The 24,562-nt window shown below is 32.8% G+C and overlaps 1 long non-coding RNA gene across 1 annotated transcript; it reads left to right on the plus strand.

Annotated features, from left to right (window-relative positions):
* The first annotated feature begins 19,790 nt into the window (after positions 1 to 19,790).
* LOC139503446 (uncharacterized) lies at positions 19,791 to 21,284 on the plus strand. Its single transcript, XR_011659103.1, has 2 exons — positions 19,791 to 20,601; positions 21,166 to 21,284. It is a non-coding gene; the product is annotated as an uncharacterized lncRNA (long non-coding RNA).
* The last annotated feature ends 3,278 nt before the right edge of the window (positions 21,285 to 24,562 follow it).

A 24,562-nucleotide genomic window follows, 5' to 3' on the forward strand; every position in this document is an offset into this window, starting at 1 on the left:
AATAGCTCCCTTAATTAGCTATCAATTTTTGGACTTCTGAAATTATTTCATCCTTATGAAAGGTGAAATGAATTTTATTCAAATATGTGGTACATCACTAAAAATAATTTTATAACCATTTCTTATTAAATCTAATATCAATAGATCATTAGTAACATTTTCCAAATCATAATATTTAAGTTATCTACTGTATATAGCAACTGGTTGAGAAATGTGCCCTCTTTGAGATTCTCTGTTCCCTTTTTGGAAACCTCTCTCTCTCAATGAAGGGAATTGCCTACTAGTATACGCCCTGTTGACCAACAGAGCCTCCACAGTTAAAAGACTGATATTGCCTTTCCCATAACAGCTGGGAGTAAAATAATTGCTAGACCTGGAACCTCTTCCAAGGAATCTAGAATTTGCTTTAGAATCTTTGTATAATCACCAAGTTTGCTTCATGCAATCATAACTAAAAACGTAATAAATCAACTATCACATCAGAATTACAAATAAGTTTTATCATCTAGATATTTCTGAGCATCTCCTATGCGTTTAAATAGAAACCCATGGTCAAACAAGCAAATAGATTTTTACAATAAAATCCTCAACAATAGGGGTGATGATCAACCCCTTAATAAAGTATCCCTGGGTTTCCGGCATCTTTGAAACCACATAGTGGGCCTGTCTAGGCAGTGCCATTTCAATCTTGTTATTTATCCTAGACACACTAGGATTCTCACAGTTCTCAGGGTGATAGTATTACTCCTCTATGAACTTGATATTTTCCTGATTTGATATTTACTGACATGGTAGTATTATTAACAGTCACAGAAAGTCCAGAAGAAAACTTAGACACAGTTTTCTGTCTTTTTAAACAATTTTGGGACTTTACAAGCAAAATCATGATTAAACTGTTCAACAAACAGGATGAGATAATGGACCATTAATCTCACTAAGAGAAGCCTTAAAGGCTTCTGAAAACCTTAAAGCAGGATCAAAAGACGTATCAGTTCCGGCTGGACTATCATCAGCCATGGCACAAACTCCCAAAGGAGGTACATGAACAGTATCATTACAGTAGTTCAGATCAAAATTAGAACTAAATCTTTATTAAAGTAAGCCTCTAATGGCAAAATTCGAATAAAGCAGCAGGTTTCTCTACAAACTCTGCTTGAGTTGAAGGCATAGAAACTGTCTCAAACCTCATGATTCATACATGTTCTTTACTACATTAATAATAATGAGTCAATGCATCAATATGTATTGTACATGCCTATCTTAAATCTCAACAGCACTATCTTGAGAAAAATTCACAAATGAAGGAGATTTTGAAGCTATACAAGTAGCACTAGATTTTAAAAACTTACTTTTGACTCGTTCTGTTGCTTTGTCAATTATTTCCAATTGCAATGCCATTATGATCTTTTATAAAACTACTAGGTTTTATAACTGTTTAAGAAGAGGATTTATTCAAAATACCTCTTGTTTTCCTATTAAATTTATCATCTTTAATTTCTAAAACAACTCAGAGGTGATGAAAATCATAGCCATCACCCTTGTAAGTGTAAACATAATTCTAAACATCTTGCAAAAGCAATACATTTGCATAATCAAATTCAGCCATTGTAATAAAATAATGTGTACCTGTGCAGGTAAAACACGTGTAAATTCTGAAGAGTACTCACGACCTTCAGGTGAATAGAAATACTTTTAAATATCTACCTGTTTAACAAACAGGAGTATGAATTAAGAAACAAATGTGCTGTACACACTGGTTCTCCGTTAAAGCGCCCATTTTATGACGTTATTTTGTCCCACCGTAAGAAAGCAAACCTAATGACTTCGATTTATATACTCGTAGCTTGTTATACTTATATCTGATAATTTTATATCTCTTTTTTATCAATATATTTAAGTTTTATAAAGTTTAGTATATATTGCACAACAATAGTGATCGTACCGGCCGTCCATAACGTTTTCTCCGTAAACATGAAATTTCCGTTGACGGATAAAAGACCAAGCAGGACAAACTATTTAGAACATTATAGAGTGTGAAATGAGTTAAATTTGATCATAAGGTTACCCTAAATGATTTTATTTATAACAATGGTCATTTATTCCAAATTTCATCCGTCTCAAAAACTAAACAAAGTTGAACACTGCAGAGATTTGTTAAGCATGTAATCTCCGTGGAATGGTCAATTCTTAACAAAAACCAATTTCGAAAATAAATTCCACATCCAACAGATTGATATCGGTGTCAACATTTTATTTTAGTACAACTTCTTTCTACAGATTCACATATTATGGTTCATAAAAGACGAAATCGTCGAAATGTAATCTCCGTGGAATGTAATCTCCGTTGACGTTTTGGTAAAGAGTGCTTTCTATCACGTCCGCACTTTTATCGAATATGGCATGCCAAATAAACATTTAAGATAGTTATAACTGACAGCGGATATAACTTTTCGAAAATAAAAACAGTTAATAGATTAAACAAATATATATACCACAATAATATATATTACGGTCTGTATTAAGGGAGAGGGGATCTACATTTCTGTATTCTGTTATTCTTTTGATCGTTTTTCTCTATTCAGTAAGAAATATATGCTCTTTTCTTTAAAATTCTTTGGTTCAGGTCCTGCATTTGAAAAAAAAAAATCCGTATATATAAAATTTTGACAAGATAGATTATCTTTTTCTTATCAACAACATACGCATGGCGATTACCCCATATACCCCCCTCTTTCTTTATTCTGTCACTGTACTGCATAAATATATCAATTAAAATTCAAATAAAAAAAGTATTTCAATTTCGAAATAAGTTGGATAGCTTGGATAATAAACAAAAGTAAATATAAAAAAAGAAGATGTGGTATGATTGCCAATGAGACAATTGTCCACAAGAAACAAAAATGATACAGATATTAACAACTATAGGTCAACGTACGGCCTTCAACAATGAGCAAAGCCCAAACCGCATAGTCAGCTATAAAAGGCCCCGATAAGACAATGTAAAACAATTAAAACGAGAAAACTAACGGCCTTATTTATATACAAAATTGAACGAAAAACAAATATGTAACACATAAACAAACGACAACCACTGAATTACAGGCTCCTGACTTGGGACAGGTACATACATTAATAATGTAACTTTTCTTTGTGATATGAGGTACTAGTACTGAGGATTTGAACGTACAGTTTTATAACAAAGACAGGACCGGTAGTAAACCGACATTAAAAGAAATATGATATCGGATAGAATCAAAATTCGATCACCAAAAATAGATTTTATCCTTGATTACTTACAAATGTACTGTCCAACAAAATATAGAAAGACAAATTGCTTATCAATCAATTGTTTGGACGAATATTGAAATATATACTATACCCCCAAAAATGCAAAACCGATGTCACCCGTCCGCAAGTATCAGTATGAAACTGAAGAAGTAATAATTATGATCACAATGTTTTGATTCTGCAAATCCTTAAACTTCCCATCAATTGTCCATTTACATATATTTTTAACTCCATCAATCATTGATTTGACTATTTTTTGTGTCCTTTTGGTCATATACATGAAACTCATCATCTCTTTATATTCTTTGACATCCTTGGATTTCAAATACCTGTCGCTAGGCGTAAATGATAAAGATAAAATTAAAAATAGAACTTCAGAATTTATAACTCGTTTTTTCACCCACAATTGCTGTTGCTTATGATTATCGTGGTCTGACATCTGTCACTAACTATTTTTAAGGCGTACAAAGGACACAATGCAGGAGAAGGATGCAAGGTCAAATTTTCCTGCAGTTGAAGACGAAATGATACATTATCTCGTAGAAGATTGTGATTTAAGCCAAAAAACACCGATGCGTATGAATGTATAGAACTTGCATTGCTAATTACAATTAAACAGTTGCGTGTTCAACCAATTTGAAAGTTCAACATTTATTCGAAATGATCTACTAGAATAATGTCAATTGTTAATACTAAATTTAATATGCAGATAACGCAAAGTTTCAATATTCTTTTAATGATTTATTTCTGTTATTTTTTATTTAACCTTATTCTTAATGTTCAAAATTATTTTTTTACATTTCGGCACCCCATTTTTTTCTATTCCTAATTGTAATGCTTTTTTTTCTTTAGAGGGGCGGGGTGTTGTCCAATTTTTTTTTCAAAATACCACCTCGTATATCTTGGATTATTTCAAATAACCATTTGATATTCAAGCGGGATACGATGCATATTACTACTAGTAAAAGAGAATCTACAAGAAGAAGCTGTTCAATTCGTCGTGTATGGTTGTCTTAAATTTATAGTCAGCGAGATTAATAAGCTACAACCAACCAACAAAGAGCATGAATTAAAAATTTGTGAAAAATGATTTTATATGATTTTGCTGGATTATTTTTTGTCGTGTCTCCCTCATTATTGTTGTTATGCCCCACCTACGATAGTGGAAGGACATTATGTTTTCTGGTCTGTGCGTCCGTTCTTCCGTCCATCCATAGAAAATGATAGTGTGAAGTTCAGGTCAACGTTTTTTGTCAAGGTAGTTTTTTGATGAAGTTGAAGTCCAATCAACTTGAAACTAAGTACACATGTTCCTTATGTTATGATCTTCCTAATTTAAATGCCAAATTAAAGTTTTGACCTCAATTTCACGGTCAACTGAACATGGAAAATGAAAGTGCGAGTGGGGCATCCGTGTACTATGGACACATTCTTGTTTTATATATATTTATATTGAACCTTTTTAAATTCTTTATCAATGCATGCAACATCTTATTCGTTTTTTTTTAATATTCTTCTCCCAGTGCAAAAACTACATGAAATATTTGCCACTGTACGTTCAGAATACATCAATCAATAAATCATATCTCCTCTAAACTTGAATTATTATAATGACTGTAAACATTATCAAATAAGTGATTCGTTTAAACTTTGGTTAGATATTATCAGTAACATAGTTTGTTAGTGTCCTTATACGATATAGATGGGGTCAGTAAATTCCATATGTGGTTTGAGCAAAAATAGAACATCATGTGGAATTTACTGACCCGGTATATATCGTATTAGGTCACTAACACTCTATGTGACGAATTTTTTGAATTCAGATTGGAGATGTCACATTTGCAATCATACCTTTTAAATTTTAAAAACATACTCCCATTGTTCTAAACAAAAAACTTATAGACACGTCTCGTTTCTCTCTTTTTTTCTCAAATTTCGATGCAATGAACAAAAAGGTATTAATGCATATCAAAGGAAGTAACCAATCAATGATACAAGGGCGGTGTTTCGGCTTCGAAAGAATTTTTCAAAACAGCTCAAAGCTAGGGATTCATGTGTTATTGTGCATTTTGAAATTGAAACAGTTGATTTAGATATTTTTTTTCTATATAGGTTTATGCTCTTATATTATACTAGATTATGGAGTGTGTGTCCGAGCGAGAACTTCTCTATGTTCATTACTTTAGGAATATCTATCAAAAAGTAGTATTTTAATATTCAGCCCCATTCATCTATTTAGTCAGACGTCAGTCGCTACCTTGATATACCCTATCTTTTGTTAAATTTGTCGGGTAACTTATGACAATAAGCATTTGACGTCTTGAGCCGAACAGTTTTATCATTTTTACACAATTTAATCTACTGTGTGATGGTTCATATTCTGGACGCCAGTCTTTGCTCCTTTGTAATAAATCTACATACCAAAAAACAAAAATGAAGCTTAGAAATGGAAAAATATTAAATACTAAACTCGTTCAAAGGGTATCTACACGTCTCAATCTTCAGAATCGCTTATCTAAAAATACTACCATAGCCAACGTTTTTAACAATAAAAATCGTGGTTACCCTTCTATCGATAAGTGTCATGCCAAAAAATGACTTACGTGTCCCCGTCTTTCCACCAACAATACAGTAAGGTCCACATTTAATGGTCGCACATTTTCTCTAAATTTTGAAACTGATATTACTTGAAAAACAAACAGTATTATTTATTTACTCACATGAAACAAACCGGGATGCGGTATTCAGTACGTAGGTGAAACTGGGCGATATTTATCTAAACGCACGCAAGAACACCTGTATCGTTTTAAAAGACCCAATAAATTCAAAAGTATCATTTATCAACATCTTAAGAAGCACAGTCATCCTATTAAATATTTAACAGTTCAACCTTTAGAAGTGGTAAATAAGCAGTCTGGTGAATCTCATTCCAAGTTTGTACGATCACGAAAAATAAATGAATTAAATTGGATTAAAAAATTACAGACAGTCTACCCTCTCGGTCTTAATGATAATATCATGGGAATTGGCAATATATCAAGAACCGATTCTGTTAACATTTTGGATATAGTTTCTAAAACTGTTCGTAAAAATCGTTCTCATGGACGCAGAAAAAATCGCAATCAAAGAAAATTTAGGACCAACCATACAAATATTTCGGACCTAATTTCCATTTCAAAAAACAACGGCAGACATTATCTGTTAACCAAGCTTTGTTCTTTACCTATAAATAAATTAAATAAAATTTTAGAGGATTGCAACACAATTTCATATTACAGTCCTAAGTATGAAATTGTCCAAATTATAATGGCATATTGTTATTCTAAACTGTTTCCAAAAATTGATCGCCCTGAAGATCATAAAAAACATTTTATTAAAATAAAGTATGTCAATAAAGGTTTTGATTTTGTAAATATTGCCGGTATTTTTAACGACCATTCTGTTAAAGACCAAATTCCTGGATATTTTGATAATACTGAACTCCCTCTCATTTGTTATATTTACAAGAAATCTACCCGAAAATATGTGTTTAATTATAGCCAATTGTGTAAAGATGTAAATATCACTGAAAATACACCTATGTCGTGTAATTGCAGTAATTCAGAATACACCTATGGACCAATTTCCCATGTTATAACAGGAGACCTTAACATCGTTCGCGACCGAGAGTTAAAATCATTCCTCAGTAAAGGACCTAAATATCGTCCCCCGTCAACTATTAACTGGAATGAGTGTCGTAATATCATCAACGACTCACTCCGCGCCTACTGTTTGAAATGGGTAAAACGGGAAAAAGCTGACAAAAAATCTTTGGACTCTTTTTTTAATTCAGTAATGAAGATAGTTGATATTCGAATACAACATTTTAAAGAACATTTTACCCTCAACAAAAACTATAAAAACCCTATTTCGCGTATCAATAATAAACTAACAGAACTAGCCAAGGAATTTGTTTTTGTCCCGGCTGATAAAGCTGCTAATAATATCATTATTGTTTGACGTAAATTTTATATAGAGGTTCTCCAAAAGGAAATCACGAATTCACCAACATTCCAACTGACTTCATTTTCAGAAAACGACATCTGTAACAAACATAAACCTTTAGCTACTTCTTTACAAGCAGAACCAAACACAATGAAAGTCCCAACTATGTACTGGCTTCCGAAGCTGCTCAAAAAACCTTACAAATATAGATTTATTTCATCTTCCAGCCATTGTTCAACTACTAAATTGTCTGTTTTACTTACTAGTACACTTGGTACAATAAAAAACCTGATAATAAATTGTTCAAATAAGGCCTTTGAAAATAGTGGAATTAATTACTTTTGGAGTGTCAAAAACTCGTTGGAAGTACTTGATAAATTGCATGCATATATTGGTGATTTTGAATCTGTTCAAAGTTTTGATTTTTCTACCCTATATACCACTTTACCTCATATTCTTATTAAGAAAAAATTCACATCCCTAATTAACTGGGCATTTAAAAAGTCGGAATGCGAGTACATATGTTCAAACTCTTTAAGATCATTTTTTAGTAGCAATAAACAAAAGAACTATGTCAATTGGACATGCTTTGATACTATTTATGCACTTGAATTTTTACTTGATAACATTTTTGTTCGCTTTGGAGATTCCGTATATCGTCAAGTTATTGGAATTCCAATGGGGACTAACTGTGCACCACTTATTGCGGACCTGTTTTTGTATTGTTATGAGTTACAATTTATGACTAAAATTAGCAAAGACCCATCAAAACAACATTTGATACAAAAATTTAACAATACTTTTAGATATTTGGATGATATATTGGCTCTAAATAATGACGACTTCAGTATGTATACTAAAGAAATTTATCCTGTAGAACTTACTTTAAATAAAGCTAATGATAACAATGACCACTGCCCTTTCCTCGATCTTGATATCTATATCATAAACGGGAAGCTAAATACAAAAATTTATGATAAAAGAGATGATTTTTCATTTCCTATTGTTAATTATCCATTTTTAGATGGTGACGTTCCCTTGTCACCATCTTATGGTGTTTATATATCTCAACTTGTACGATTCGCTCGTGTTTGTAACAATGTATTAGATTTTAGCGAGAGAAATTTATGTATTACTGAAAAATTATTACACCAGGGTTTTCGATATCACAAACTGGTCAAAACATTTACTAAATTTTATCACCGGTATAAGGAAATAATTCGTAAATATAACTCAACATGCAGACATCTTATACGTTCAGGTATTTCACATCCAAAATTTTATGGAAATATTCTTTATAAAGCACAAAAATGTCAGTATTCTCCTCAGAAACTAACAAAACCTTTAAATAGACTTATTAAAAGGGGATATAGTTACGATACTGTTGTCAGGTCATTAAAGATTGCATATTTTGGCTTTAACATTGATTCACTGATAGGGTCTTTGCATCGGAACTAAACACATTTATTTCTGAAAAAACAGTTGTTGGCATGACACGGGTTATGTTCTTCTCATATATTTTATGATAGTATGATACTAAACCCCTAACGGGAGGGATTGTACCTGATATTCATATGATGAAGACATAATCTTTCAATCAGTTTAATTGAGGTCTGGAGCTGGCTTGTCAGTTAACTGCTAGTAGTCTGTTGTTATTTATGTATTATTGTCATTTTATTTATTTTCTTTTGTTACATCTTTTGACATCAGACTCGGACTTCTCTTGAACTGAATTTTAATGTGCGTATTGTTATTCTTTTACTTTTCTACATTGGCTAGAGGTATAGGGGGAGGGTTGAGATCTCATAAACATGTTTAACCCCGCCGCAATTTTGCGCCTGTCCCAAGTCAGGAGCCTCTGGCCTTTGTTAGTCTTGTATGATTTTAAATTTTAGTTTCTTGTGTATAATTCGGAGTTTAGTATGACGTCCATTATCACTGTACTATTATGCATATTTTATGGGCCAGCTGAAGGACACCTACGGGTGCGGGAATCCTCGCTACATTGAAGACCCATTGGTTGCCTTCGGCTGTTGTTTGCTCTATGGTCGGGTGGTTGTCGCTTTGACATATTCACCATTTCCTTTCTCAATTTTATGACCACATCAATGATAAGTCATGGTAACACAGATTGGCAACTAAATGATGATGATAAAAAGGAGGAGAATTCAGTGGCGTATTATTTGCATATTCGGGTCGAAAGCATGTTAATACGATATAAATTTTATCCTACTTTGTACAAGACTGATATGAACTAAACAGAAAAACGGAAATAAAAGTTTACGTGAATTGATAAAAAAAAAGTTTGTAGTATTTTGGTATTGAAAATTACGACGTCAAAGGAAGTTAAATGACGTTAAAAGTATTTTTTTATTTGTTTTTCATCTAAACTGTCTCGATCATAACAAATAAACGGTAGCATATTACATGCTGAAATTTATAGAGTGGATAGAGTATACTATGAGGATGTTCCATGTTCTTTATAAACAAGTTTTGCTGCAATTTATAATTTATCATTTTTTACTCTGACGTTGGGCGCTTTAACGGAGAACCAGTGTACATCGTACTAAGGCAAATACTTAATGAATATATAAAATTGTCATACATCGTAGACAATAAAAATTTTAATTAATTTCCATCGACACTTGTCATACATCGTAGACAAGAAATTTTTAAATTTATTTCCATCAACACTTGTCATACATCGTAGACAATTGAGGAATTATTATTTCTAATTAACAAAATAACATTAGAACTTGTCGTACATCGTAGCCAAGTTAAATGTAACTTTAGTAACTTTCCCCTAAATCTTAGATAAAAATAAAATAACTAAAAAGAATTCAAGTGAAGTGTTCACTTCACACCCTCTAGAAAAATAATGAAAAGTTATTATGGAACAGGTGCTTATATACTAGGGTCAAGGTCACTGGCCAGCTATGGTCTGGTGGTTATAGTTTGTTTCTTTAAACAGAGATATCACATGTAAGCTTCACCCCTCATAGAGAAGTTAAGCTAATTTATTACTTGAGACCGAAGGCGAAATATGAATAAGAACTGTCCTTTCCTAGATTTAGATATTTCGGTATTACACGGTAAACTCCACACTTTATTTTACGAGAAAAGGGACGATTTGTCACCATCTTACCGTGTTTATATTTCACAACTAGTTCGCTATGTCTGATTGATGGTTTTTTATTTTAAGGAACATTATCTATGTATTACTGGTAATTTATTAAGCTAGGAATTTCGATACTACAAATTACTTAAAACCTTTACTAAATTATTCCATAGATATAAAGATTTGGTTTTAAAGTTTGGTTGTACCTGTAGAAAATTATTTCAAACGGGATAGCTCATCCTAATTTTTACGGTAATGCTGTTTATCGTACCCGGAAATATAGAAACGATCCTGGTAAACCTATCGATTCTTAAAATAAACTAACTCTAAAAGGTAACTAGTTCAACACAGTAATTAGATCATTGAATATTGTTTTATTGGTATTGATATTGATTTCGTAATCATTAAATTAAAAGCAAACTAAACTTTACTATTAACTACATATTATACACTTTTATAGATATACAATCTGTCGATACCTGTATCTCGACACTGCACAAGTTTTTTTTTATTATTAGTTGCTAATGACTTTGAACTAGCTTACAGTTACTGTGAATACTCTTACATCTGTACTTGTTTTCTTTTTATTGTTGGGATATACAAGTACCCGGTAACGTCCACTATGTGTTTTGTTAGATGTATTTCTATTTGTATCTTTCTGATGAGTTAAGCCTGTTTCAATTGATTTGTATACTTCGTTCTTATGTCGTACTGTTACATCACTGACCCAGGTTAGAGGAGGGTTGGAAGCTCGCTAACATGTTTAACCCCGTCACATTCTGTATGTCAGTGCCTGTTCCAAGTCAGGAATATGTAATTCAGCGGTTGTGGTTTGTTGATATGCTAAATATCTATTTTTCGTTATTTTGTTGTACATGAATTAGACCGTTAGTTTTTTCGTTTGTTTTACATTTGTCATTTTGGGGCCTTTTAAAGCTGCCTATGTGGTATGAGCTTTGCTCATTGTTGAAGGCCGTACGATGACCTATAGTTGTTAGTTTCTGTGTGATTTTACCTTTTTTGAAGAGTTGTCTCATTGACAATCATACCACATCTCCTTATTTTTTTTATATTATTCGTAAGTTGTTTAATTAGAGATAAAGACAACAACAGTATACCACTGTTCAATAGTCATTAATCGAGTAAGCAAAACTAAATCCGGGTCACAATCACAAACCAAGGATTTGACTATTTGGACGTATTTTTTTATGTTTTTATTGGGAAAAAAACTCGAACGAGTCATGACATGTCTCTATTGGTTCGAATTATCGAAGTTCTACTGTTTGTTTATCAAAATTACATATTCATAGAATGAATTGAATAATACTTGCGGGTAGAGAGATAACACAATTGATTATTGCCTCTATTATTTAGAGTGTGGGTCTTTCTTTATACAAGCACTGACGAAATTAGATAAATAGCAAATACAAACTATTTACTATAAGCGATACATTCCAAATTAACAATCTGCAAAATAATAACAGTACATAAACAACTCGCAAAGGTTATTTCTTACGTTCATAATTTTATCAAAAAGAAAGATTGTCTTCTGAATAAAAAGAAATATTTCGTATATTTTTGTTTTTGTTTTTCCTAGTTGATATTGACCTTCTTTTTTTAATAGCCTACTGATACAGACAAAATATTGTTCAAATGCTACATATATTGGAATACTTAAGTCAATTTCCCTTGTTTGTATCATTTGTTTTTTCTTTTTATAGAAAAACAATCGTGGCGTACTTAGTTTAATTGAAAATTATGAACAGGTTTTAAATTCGATGTTATTGGAAGAATCTTAACCGTTGTCATTAAGCGGTTTACATGTTGTAAACTACTTTTATGTTATTAATATTTGTATATCTCTGTCCTAAGTGTTCGTGCGTTTATTTGTACTGTAATCCTGTCACGTATTTTTAACATTGCCATATATCTTCAACCCCGAAGGAGTGAACCTTTATTGTCAGGATTGTATCACACGACATCCGAATTCACATTCATTCAAATGCCACAATCGGAAATATAACACAAACGGTTAAAGAAATAAGGTTAAACAACTATACTAGTAACTTGTAAAAAAGATCTAAAGACGGGGAAAACATGTCGCTGGTGGATTGGGACAACAACACCTCGTATTAGTCAGGAAATCATGATGGTGACCGTACAACAAGTGAATTGTCAGATTCTTTTTCTTGGAATTCTGTTGATGCAGGTTTTTATTTTAGTAAATACTCTGTTGATGAAGTCTGTACAGTGTGCACATGCGGTGGTGTTACATAAAAAAAACCGGGAAGTTAACAATCTGATATTTAAATCAACTTGTTTCCAAGATTTTTACAATTTTCCATCTGTGTCAATCAAGGGGAAACATATCAGGACATGAAACAAACTTTCGGTAGTATTTTTAATTCGAAAGTTACTATTAACCAAAACTGAGGGATTCGAATCAACTCCAAAAGGAATGAGACAGGGTGTGTTGGCAGAATTGTCAACAAGTAACATTAACATTCCCATGTCACAGTTATACAGCCAAATGACTACAGCGAAATAGCAAAAATATTTCATAACATGGAATTGTTACAAATTTATCTAACTGTTTTATTCAGGCTCTTTCTTGTTCTGTGACGAAAAAAACGTATTTGCGTACACAGTTTATAGGTTCAAATACGGTTACATAACTAAACATCAAATTAAAAAAACAAAATTCTTTCTTTTTAACCCTGTTTTTCTGTAGGAATATCAACAAAACATTCATTCTACTTCCAGGGTTGGAGATTAGCCTATATTAATCTAGTTGCTGACGTTTAAACGGCTATTTGACAGTTGACTTAACATGTTTTAAAATACAAAAAGGAATGTGTTAGGAATAGAGCTGATTTACTTTTATATTGAAGATTCATTCAGACTGCACTACCCTTACATGATGTCAATCATCCAATAATAAACTCTTACAGCAAAAAAGGTCAAAACTATTTAATCTTATGTGTATAAGAAATCAATGTTTTATATTTAATTATCGCGTTGTCCATTTTTGAATTCCATGAAGTGTATAAACATGTCAAAAGAATAAGTATATTGTTTTGATACTAACATATGAAACCATGGAAATTTGATAGGATCTACAAACAATGAGCTCGAGTTTCTACAATTTCACAGATCATGAGTCCGCAGTTCTTAAAGCACTTTTTACAATAAATACGTGAAGTATAAAGATAACCATCTTTCATTATGTTTACATGGTCTACCTTGTGCATTGAAGTTTTAATGTTTTGTTAATTTAAAATACAGAAAAAACCTAAATGATTTGTTATAAAGTATAAATACATGGGTGACGACAAAACGAGTTTTTTTCAATTGTTTTTTAACCAAAAAAACAAGAGTTGATACCTTTGACGCTTATTAATTAACTGTTAAAGTTGTTGCCAATCGTCATATAAAAAATACTTTAGATCGAGAAAAGGTCATAACTGTTTCAATTGAATAAGTTTACTTAGAGCAATATTGAAAGCACTTTGTCAAAAAGAATAATATGAATATACGTTTTTTAAAAGCCATATGAAAACAGCGAAATTCAATATGAGCTACAAACAATGATTTCGACAATTTCACAGGTGATAAGTCTTTACTGATTCAAGCTAGTTTATAATTGATGCATAAAGTATGACGACTACCACTTTTCAACATAGCTATATGGTCTGCACGGGTCATTATTTCAATTAGTTATGTTAATCTTTGATAAAGAATAGACAAATGATTTGTTAATTGAATTTTGAACTCAAAACACCGTAGTTCGTGAATATTACTGTAAACCAACTAATTTCGCGACTTTTGCGAGTATCATTATAACGCGAATATTAATCGTCGCGAAAATTTAAAACTAGGTACTTTCCGTAAATGACTACATCAAGTGAATTTGAAAATCGCGAAATTAAATCGCCGCGAAGTAAGCTAGATAGGACTAAACGCGAAATAAAGTATCCGCAAAAATAAGTTGGTTTACAGTAATGTGATTTCAAATCCAGGTATGTGATATTGTCTATAAAAGCTTAAGTCTATATGTGTGTATGATAAAATATAAATAACTTATAATATCATATAAGTTTAAATAGTTTACTGTTTAAAATGCTAAAATTTAAACAATTGTTTTAAATTAACTACTTATATTATGTAAAACGTTGAATTAACTAGTACAAGCTAGATTTGATGATTTCCTCAATCGCGTTTATTAGAATCTTTTTATGTTTTTCTTTTTTAAATAACGCAAATAATTTCCCAAACGAGACAAAACCCTCACGCGACAACTACTAACAAGGTTTCTGACCTATTAGTCCGGCTGATCGGTGAAAAAATTGCTCAAAGAATGAGGAAAGCACCAATTTTTGCATGATGGTACATTTTTGTGTACTGTGCAATTTTAGCTATGGACCCACCCTCAAAATTCAAAATGGCGGCTTATTTCAAGATGGCTGCCGTACGTTCTAAAATATTTTCCAATATTGCACAAACCACAGTGGATTTGATGCTAGAAGCACAAAGATTAACATATTTGAATGACTTGGTGTGGTTATCTATGGTTGATCTATCTTTCAAATACAAAATGGCGGCTATTTTCAAAATGGCGGCTATTTTCAAAATGGCCGCCTTGAAAAATAAGCAAATACTCATTATTGAGAATTGACCTGAATATGAGCATTTTATTGATGTAAAGTGTCATTTATAGTATCTCTCCCAGTTCATTCCTTTTTGATTTTGCCTTCCTTGTCATTTCATACACAAAGTAGTTGCTTTCATAAAAAGCTGCAGTAGTAGCTTACATTAAATGCTACACTTTTTGTTGCCTTGGGTCACACATAAAAGCTGTGGTTTGGGATTTATCTGCCTTAAGATATTATTCAGTGCCTATCTTATTTCTTGGGTCGCAATATTTTGCTATTTTAGATATTAAACTGTGAATTGAGAATCATTTAAACACATATCAGTGAAATGGCATGAATTGAGGACAAAACTGGACAAGAACATTAAAATGGCAGAAACTGAATCACTTGGGGATATGGAGAAACCCACACCTGCAGACATTTTAACAGAGGACAGCTCAGAAATGACTATTAAACTATTGTACCAGGAATTTTTAGCAAATAGAAAATCTAATGCTCAAAGAACAGTTGAGATTTACCGCAATATAAAACACAGCGAAGCGCGAATTGATAACATATGTGCTGGTCTCATTACGTTTTGAGCTGAACAAAAAGAGGCAATAAATATTAATAACGAACAGATGAGAGCAATATCTCGGCAACTTCAGTAGTCTAAAAACATGATAGACCACAAGGCTAGTAATGATTGCTTGGCGGAATTGATAGTGAGACCAATACTATATTCAATGTTGTGGTGAGATGAATGGACAAGCTGACAACTGAGAAAGGAGACACAGTTCAATTTGAAAGTGCATTTGAACAGCAGGATACCTTCCGACAACTGGCATCTGTTGTAAATGAATTATTGGACAATCGAAATAAAGAAGTTAAAATTCCTGCAATGGACACATCATCTAAGCCAAAATGTGACCATAGCCAGTACAACGCAAGTTTACCAAAAGTAGACAAAAAATCCATGCCTTGGGTCTTTGCCCAATTGTAGTTCGCATGAACCATCAACCGCACCAACTCTGTTGAAGGTGTCTTCATCATAAGTCCTGCACGAGACAGTTCAAATTATTCAACAACAATCTCTATTTAAGAAAATACTATAAACCTCTAGTACTAACCAAGGATACCAGCAAAAAGGCCTATGTGTCTTCTTACGCACACTTACCATCTACTATGAGTCAATAATATTTAGTTAAGAGCAGCACACCATTACAGAAACAATTGGCTGCAAGTGGATTCTATCAAGCTTCTCCAATGCTGAATGCAGTGCCTATACTTACGGTATCATCCCAGTCGAGTCAATGGCAAACCCCAGAATTATTACTCAAATTATGACAACCTCGTCAGCTCCTGGAACTCTAATAGGCCTCCCATAACAGCAAGCTGACTCCACTGACCGATCCAGGAAAGGGCAGAGGAAACCAAAAGAGTGTGGCAACACCTCTTCTTCAGACTCCTCATTGGAGAGAGAATATACCCGATGGCAAGAAAATCTTGGTGCAAGGGACCGGAGCCGAAGCCCACCTCCCCAAAATGCAAAAGCTCAATTGAAGAGGGTCCATGACTTGGGCGCCGTTTATTTAACAATTTGAACGAATTGTCGGTAGATGACAATGGTAAAACAGGGAAAATGTGTGTAGGCCCAAGTTTACCAGGCTGGTGTTGGCTTTGAGTACGCTCGCAAGGTAAACACAGATGATGATTCCAAGGCCTTAAAAAGGCATTCATTATGCGCAGCGCTTCAGCAAGAAAGATCAAACCAGATTGGAACTGAAGCAATACGTCGAGGATGTAAAGACAAAGATTTTATAAGACATGTTATAGAGAGGAACCCAGAAACATTCAACAAGGCGTTAAAACAATTGAAAACCTTAATAGAAAACCAAATGGCGATATTTGAATGAAGAAGTGCCAATTATGACCATCGACAAGTCTACTTTGCTGATAAAAGCAATATAAGCAGTCCTTTGGATAATGAGGTGCATAACTTCACACAAACTGTCACAAAACTAGCTGATGTTATGCTTTCAACTAATCAGCATAACCGTGGACTGGCCGATCAATATAACCTCGGTTAGTCTAATCAAGTAATCATGGAAGATCACTAGTTAAATGGAAGATCACCTGCTCAATATACACTTGGAAGATCTCCTGAGCAATACAATCGCGGTAGATCACAAGATAGAAATACACCCAACCTTAACGCCTATCAGCAACACCCCCACTAAGCTAGAGATAATATAGTCCCTAAAGACAACGGCTAGCATCTCCACGGACAAAATCCAGAAATCCCGGTTATTTCAGACAATGGTCACCTTCACCAGGATATGGAGAAAATCAAAGTGCAACCCCTACAATAGAGTCTTAAAACAGCAATGGGTCGGGCCAGTAGGCCAACGCACGATTCCAAAGTATATTGGCTATGAAACATCACCTCATCACAAAATCGATCAGATGCCAACGTCCTCGTCAGATATTGTCATCAGACGAACCATGTGAAAGAGCTTAGCAGTAAGAGGTACTATACATGACCACAATGTGAGCATGAATGTGGAAACTGCTGCAAGGATAACATTAGTAAATGAGAAATTAATTTCTGCAAAAAAAATGTTGTTATACTTAGAGTAGATATTTTGGACACACTGAGCGCAGTGATAAACCTGAGTACTCCTACAATTACCATCAACAATAAAGTGATAAATGCGGCATTTGTTAACAATGAAAACGAGATTTCAACTCAGCAAGTTTGCATAAAACGAACCATCACAGTTCCGCCAAACTAAAAAATGACTGTTACCATTAAAACTAATAAAAGTGCTGACCAGGAGTGCATTCTAGGACCATGCTCGTTGAATAGTTGCGAACTTGTTTCCCACGTAGTTGGAAAAGGAAATAGTTGCCACTTAACCGTTTTAAGTGAAGGCAATCGTTTAATCCCCCTGAAGGAAGGTACACCTATTGATTACATAGAATAATTTGACGATGAAGGGGGTACGGCAGATGAAAACTCGATAAATGACGTAAGACGTGGCATTGAAGAGACATGAGACAAGGTGCCCTCGGCACTGGCTCAAAGTTCAGATGAGTTACCTACTATTCCACCACATTTAACCGACATATATTAACGTTCAATCGACTCGTTTCAACCTATTTCATTCCAACCATAACATGTAACATATTGATGAATATTTTGAATTTCTCTTTTTTTTTTGTATATGCAGCCACATTTGCAAATGAATGTGTTATAGAAATAACCAAATATTTTTTTTAATATTTTAGAATTAATTGATAACAAATTCAAGAACATGAAGTCCATTTTTAAAGAATCATTACTTTAATTTTCCAAATTATATAGAATACCTATAGGACAATCTTGATATTTATACCGTTTTTCCGCCATCTTAAAAATGGCAGCCATATTGGATTTTTCAGAGTGGGTCCATAGCTGAAATCAAAGGGTATATAATCAAGAACTACTATGCAAAGTTTCATGCTTTTCTCATCAAGTGAGCAATTCTGCTCTATATCTGCACCAATCGGCCGGACTATATATATCGATTAGAAGGTTAACATAACGGTTTGAAGAATTCTGATAAATAATTCCTCCTCGATTTTAAATTGTATTTGGTTGAAATATTCCTGCAGCAGGTGAAGTCAGATCGACGGATAATTAAAATAAGCTGTACAATTGAGGTTTTTAATATATAAAACATGCTAAAAATAACTATCTACCTCAATGGCAATGAATTAAGCTATCAATCATGAAAATGCATAATAAGACAGAGAATATAATTGTGGAATATGTCTTAGAGATAACAAAGCGGCCAGGGGGGGACAAATACAATGCGAGGCTACAATGAGATTGTCAACACATAAAAACTATAACAATGATACATAGCAGTTCAGCAAAATATCCGCTCCGATCAATTCATAAATATAGAAAACAACCATAATTTAAAAGTACACAAGACAAGACGATCAAAGGCTACATGTTGCTGACCAAGTTCATGAGTTAGCATGCAGCAGGATATAACATTTTTAAAGAGATTTTAATTCGTTCTTAATATATTTAGCCAATGTTCATTAAAAAACGCAAACAAAAACCCGCACACTTAAACTGAGTTCAAAAGAAGTCTGTTATATTAAAGTAAATTGTGGTATCAACATCTACCGTTATCACAGACCTTTGTTAAAACTTGTTCAATTTTTAATGTAGGTATATATCAGTAATTTATCATCCATCTGAATATGAAGCCGACGTTTTCAAATCAAATATCTAACATTTACATATTGATAATGACGGAGGAGATTTTAAATGAGCTATCAGCAAAGATATAATGCCCAAAAGAAATGTTGTGAAATAGCCTTTTTGTACCTTAGATGTCAACAGAAATTAATATACAATGTGGTCTATGTAGTTTTGATGACGTCACAAAAGGATCAGGGAAATGGTGTACTAATCGTGAAGAAAGATAATGTGAAGAAAATATATCAAACGCATCGTGTTATTTCAATAGATTACCATAAGTTTGAAAAAAAAATCTTTTTTAACAAACATATAGGATAAGATAATAAACAGATTTTTTTCGATTCTGGAATTTCATATCTTCCTCTTTATTTGTACATAACGAAAATGTACATGTTGAAAAAAAAACAAATCCGGGTCAAAACCAAAACCGAGGGAAATGCGTCGCAAAGATAGATTTCAGAGACCCAAAATTCGACCAAGCGCAACTTGGGATCAATTTCCAAGGTGTAATACCACCAAATCATGATACGCCACATCCGGTTGCATACGAAAGTAGGTCTAAAAAAATATTCCCTTGAATTTGACAGTTGTAGAAAATTAACCCTGCATTTCAATGCACTTAAATTTTTCTGAGTCATAAACATGTATGTTGGGTGTCTGAAAGCATCATTCTTTTTTTATTTGATGGTCTTATAAAATATTTTGGAAAGTTAAGGTTACATAGTTGCCAAAGCAGGTAACCAGTAAATAACCTGGTAAAAATGTGATTGTTTACTTCCGGTGCAGGTTACTTTCTTATATGCAATGAAATGTAGTGTGAAATTTTCACTGTAGCACTGGAAAGGATTAAACTTTATTCATGCAAAGTATTTCTTTGGTTGAAATAAAGGTAAATTCTGTACATTTTTTTTAAAAGTACCAATTTAACAAAGACTAATAGGGAAAAATCAATGGTGGTATTACACCTATTTAGGGAAACTACATGTGCACTCGTGACCTTATTGTACTTTCATTTTTAAAAGTTATTAATAAACCAGTTCATACATTGTAAACATGGACTATTCGGAATGGATTGAGACACAGAAAGCACGTTTGAGGTAAAATTGCCTTGAAATGGGGGTTTACGGGTGTTTTCTAAGTCAAATGGGTGGACAGACAAAGCTGTATTTAGTTTACTGTGTTAAATTTTAAATAATACCCTAACAGTTTTGTTTATACAACATGTGAATTTTTTATTTCAGTGTTCACATGTTCTGAAGAGCATTCTGTTGAAAAATCTTATATGTGAATTGGTCTGCAGATGACACTTCAGCATTAAAGTAAGTATCAACTATCATCATGTTTTTTGTGTTTTTTTTGGCCGCAAAAGTTTACAATTTGCCATTGTGCCATCTACATTTTGCACAGACAATAAATCATCTAAACACTTATTTGCCCTGGATTTATACACATCAGAATCCAGTCTCACATACTTAAACTTTATAATTCTTACCAATTATTTTTTGTACCAGCATTCCAAGGGACATAACCCTTTTTAAAAACATTTTGAGGTATTTTTTATTACTCTTTCTCCCCATTTTCTAATGTAAAATACAAGAAAGTGGACACTTTGTGTAAATCTATTAGAAATATACTGTTATGAGTAAATAAAAAGACTTTGATACCAGTAACAATAAATGGTTGACTGAAAGGGAACCGTTATTTGTCACACTAGGCGAACAGACTAAAAACTCGAGTTACACATAAGGGCTTCTAGAAACTTCCGTGTAGACTGTTAACATTTATAGAGACAGTTCTTTCAGCTAAAACACTTTAATTATTGATTTAACATTACATTTATATCATTTTTGTGGGGAAATAATCACATTTGTTTTATTTTTTAGACAAAAGATATCAAGTTTTGATGAAAAAGGAAGGAAGGAGGAAAAATGGACCAAAACAGACCAAAACAGACCTTCAAATGAACTCTAAAAGGTGCAATAAAATTGTTTATCATCTAAAAGTTGTCTTTTGTATTCTATTTAATTGTTTGAATGCATAGATCATGAGTTTTTGATCAGATATTAGTCAACACTGCATTTTATAATGATACACTGAAATTTGGATTTGTCGAAGAAATAAGACTGAAATTGCCGTAGGATATGGCCTTACATTATAGTGATTTTCTCTGAAACTATAGATCTGACTGAGACAAAACTTGGCAGTTATGCTTGAAATAACTTGCAATTGGAGAGAAAAAAATTACATTAAGTTTATTTGACATTTAGGTGTTCTTTAGGTGTAATACCACCAAATCATGATACGCCACATCCGGTTGCATACGAAAGTAGGTCTAAAAAAATATTCCCTTGAATTTGACAGTTGTAGAAAATTAACCCTGCATTTCAATGCACTTAAATTTTTCTGAGTCATAAACATGTATGTTGGGTGTCTGAAAGCATCATTCTTTTTTTATTTGATGGTCTTATAAAATATTTTGGAAAGTTAAGGTTACATAGTTGCCAAAGCAGGTAACCAGTAAATAACCTGGTAAAAATGTGATTGTTTACTTCCGGTGCAGGTTACTTTCTTATATGCAATGAAATGTAGTGTGAAATTTTCACTGTAGCACTGGAAAGGATTAAACTTTATTCATGCAAAGTATTTCTTTGGTTGAAATAAAGGTAAATTCTGTACATTTTTTTTAAAAGTACCAATTTAACAAAGACTAATAGGGAAAAATCAATGGTGGTATTACACCTCCAAACGTCAGGAAATATATCTGACATAAAGTTTAAGCCAATAAAATCATTTCAAATAAAGACTACATACAGTTGGGTGCAGACCAAGCATTACATAAAGTAAACGCAAGTTAACGCGGCGTGCACATATTTCGTTAGTTAACTTTAAATTTCGCGTTTACTAGTAAACGCCCGTTTACTTCATTTACGTTAACGCGGTCAAAATGGAAATTTCTAATGTCTACTCGAGTAAACGCGCGTTTACTCTGTGTCCGTTTAGTCAGTAGTAAACGGCCGTTTACTTCAGATTTCACAAGTTTAATTTTACGTGCACGTAAAAGTAAACAGGCGTTTACTACAGATTTCTAAATTGTATTTTTACGTGCACTTGAAAGTAAACGCGCGTTTACTTTTCGCGTTAACTAATTGTGTATATCATAAAATAATCGTCGCGTGCATTTGTACATTTATTTATGTTGTTAATATGACTTAATATTTTACGTATTTGTGTTTTAAACCTGAACATTCAAAAACACTTTTTATTACAAATATAAACATTTATTAATTGCAAAAAAAAAATCAGTTCCAAAAACGTAGAAATGCACTTATCCCCTGTCTAGAAACTTGAACATTATCCGATCGTATCAACTCATCTCTAACTTCAGTAATGTTTTTGCCAGATCTTCTTAAACTTAATATCCTCTCACGAATGTAAACTGAAGGTCTTGTAGGTTTTACAGTTCCAGGACGAATTTCCATTTTGTTCTTATATGCAATTATTAATTTTTAATAAATTGATTTATTAAAGAGGTGTCATTTCATTAAATGCAATCGTCAATATGTTGATCGAAAATAGACAGATGGATATTTTGATGTACCTTATCATGTGATATATTAGGTCAGTGTATCCAGGATACGAGGACAATCTGCGTTAACGCGCGTTTACTACAAACAGTAAACGGGCGTTTACTTTATTATACAAAATTGGAAGACACGCTTTTTTCGCGTTAACGCGAAGTAAACGCCCGTTTACTCTTTACAAAATTAGAGGACGCGCGGTTTTTGCGTTAACGCGGAGGTAAACGCGAAAGTAAACGCCCGTTTACTATTTATGTCTACTAAAATTTCGGAGTTAACGCAGAGTTAACGCGGCGTTTACATGAAGTGCACGCGAGTAAACGCCGCGTTAACTTTTAAGGCCCGTTTACATGTAATGCTTGGTCTGCACCCAACTGTACCGATTGAATGTAATAGGTTGTGTCATATTGACTAATGGTCATTTATTAACGGCGAATGACACTAACGAGAATCGTTTAATAGAGTACAGTGATACAGATAGACATATTTGTGACACTCCGGACTCTAGCAGTCCATACAGTAGTGAAGTGATATAGCCTGATCGTATTGTTGTGACGTACGGTAGAAATAATGAATAGCAATACTTTCAAGGTTGAAAAAAAAAGTCACTTTTCAAAACAAATTGCTTGAAGGTATCTCATGATGATTGGAAACTTGACGCAGTTTCTGAAAACAACATACAAGTCATGGATCTATCAGGTAGACAACTGAAAAAATTAAAAACAGAAAATAATGGTAAAATTTGCATTAAAGCTAGCAAGGCAAGATTTTTTTTCGCAGATTGCAATACGAATCAAGTTCACTGTTGTTATTTGAATGGGGAAGAATTGTGTAGGTTCGATTAAATTTCCTCATGATATAACAGTAGACTCTTCTCAAAATATGTACCTTGTAGGTTATTCCAATAATCTAACAATTATACAACATGATGGGAAAACAAGTAGGACATTACTGACAGAATCAGATGGACTTAATCGACCAACAGCTGAAGACTTTGATACAGACAAAAGAACATTACTCATATGCAATAAAGAAGGAAATGTTGCCTTGTACAAAGTCGTTTAACAACTTTACTGTTTATAGCATATCCCGTTTCAGACAATTGGGATTTGCAAACTAAATGTCTGCACTAGAGTGTATTATTTTACTTGATAATAAAGTCCTTTTTAATGTTTTTTACGTTGTAATGTATAGAAGTGAACATCCGTTATATTTATTAAATTTTTAATTTGTAAATATAATTTCTTAGTTTGTAACATGAAATTTTTTAATTGTAAAATATCTTTTTTTAATTTGTAACCTGTTTTTTTTATATTCATTCGTTGCATCATGTGTAAATGCAATTTCAAAATTTTTTAAAACGTATTATTGGTTTCTACATTATATGATTTTTTTTCATTTCATAATATGTAATTTGTTAGTTCGAGTCACGTTAATAACCCGTATAAATAAAGGTAAAAAACTTGAAACATTCACACCCATAACATAATTTTTTTACTATTTACTTCAAGAAATTGTTTGGACAAGCTTAATATCTAACTGAATCTCCAAACAATGCATACAGCCAAAACTTTGATCGGATAAACATGCATATCACGAAAACCATAGTTCGTGACACATTGAAGCATAAGATCTGAGTGCATCTTTGATTCAAAGAAAAAACAGGCATGCATTAGTCAAGTATTTCAAAACAAATGTGTTA

This window comes from Mytilus edulis, chromosome 14, assembly GCF_963676685.1.
Source record: "Mytilus edulis chromosome 14, xbMytEdul2.2, whole genome shotgun sequence".
NCBI classification, from domain to species: domain Eukaryota; kingdom Metazoa; phylum Mollusca; class Bivalvia; order Mytilida; family Mytilidae; genus Mytilus; species Mytilus edulis.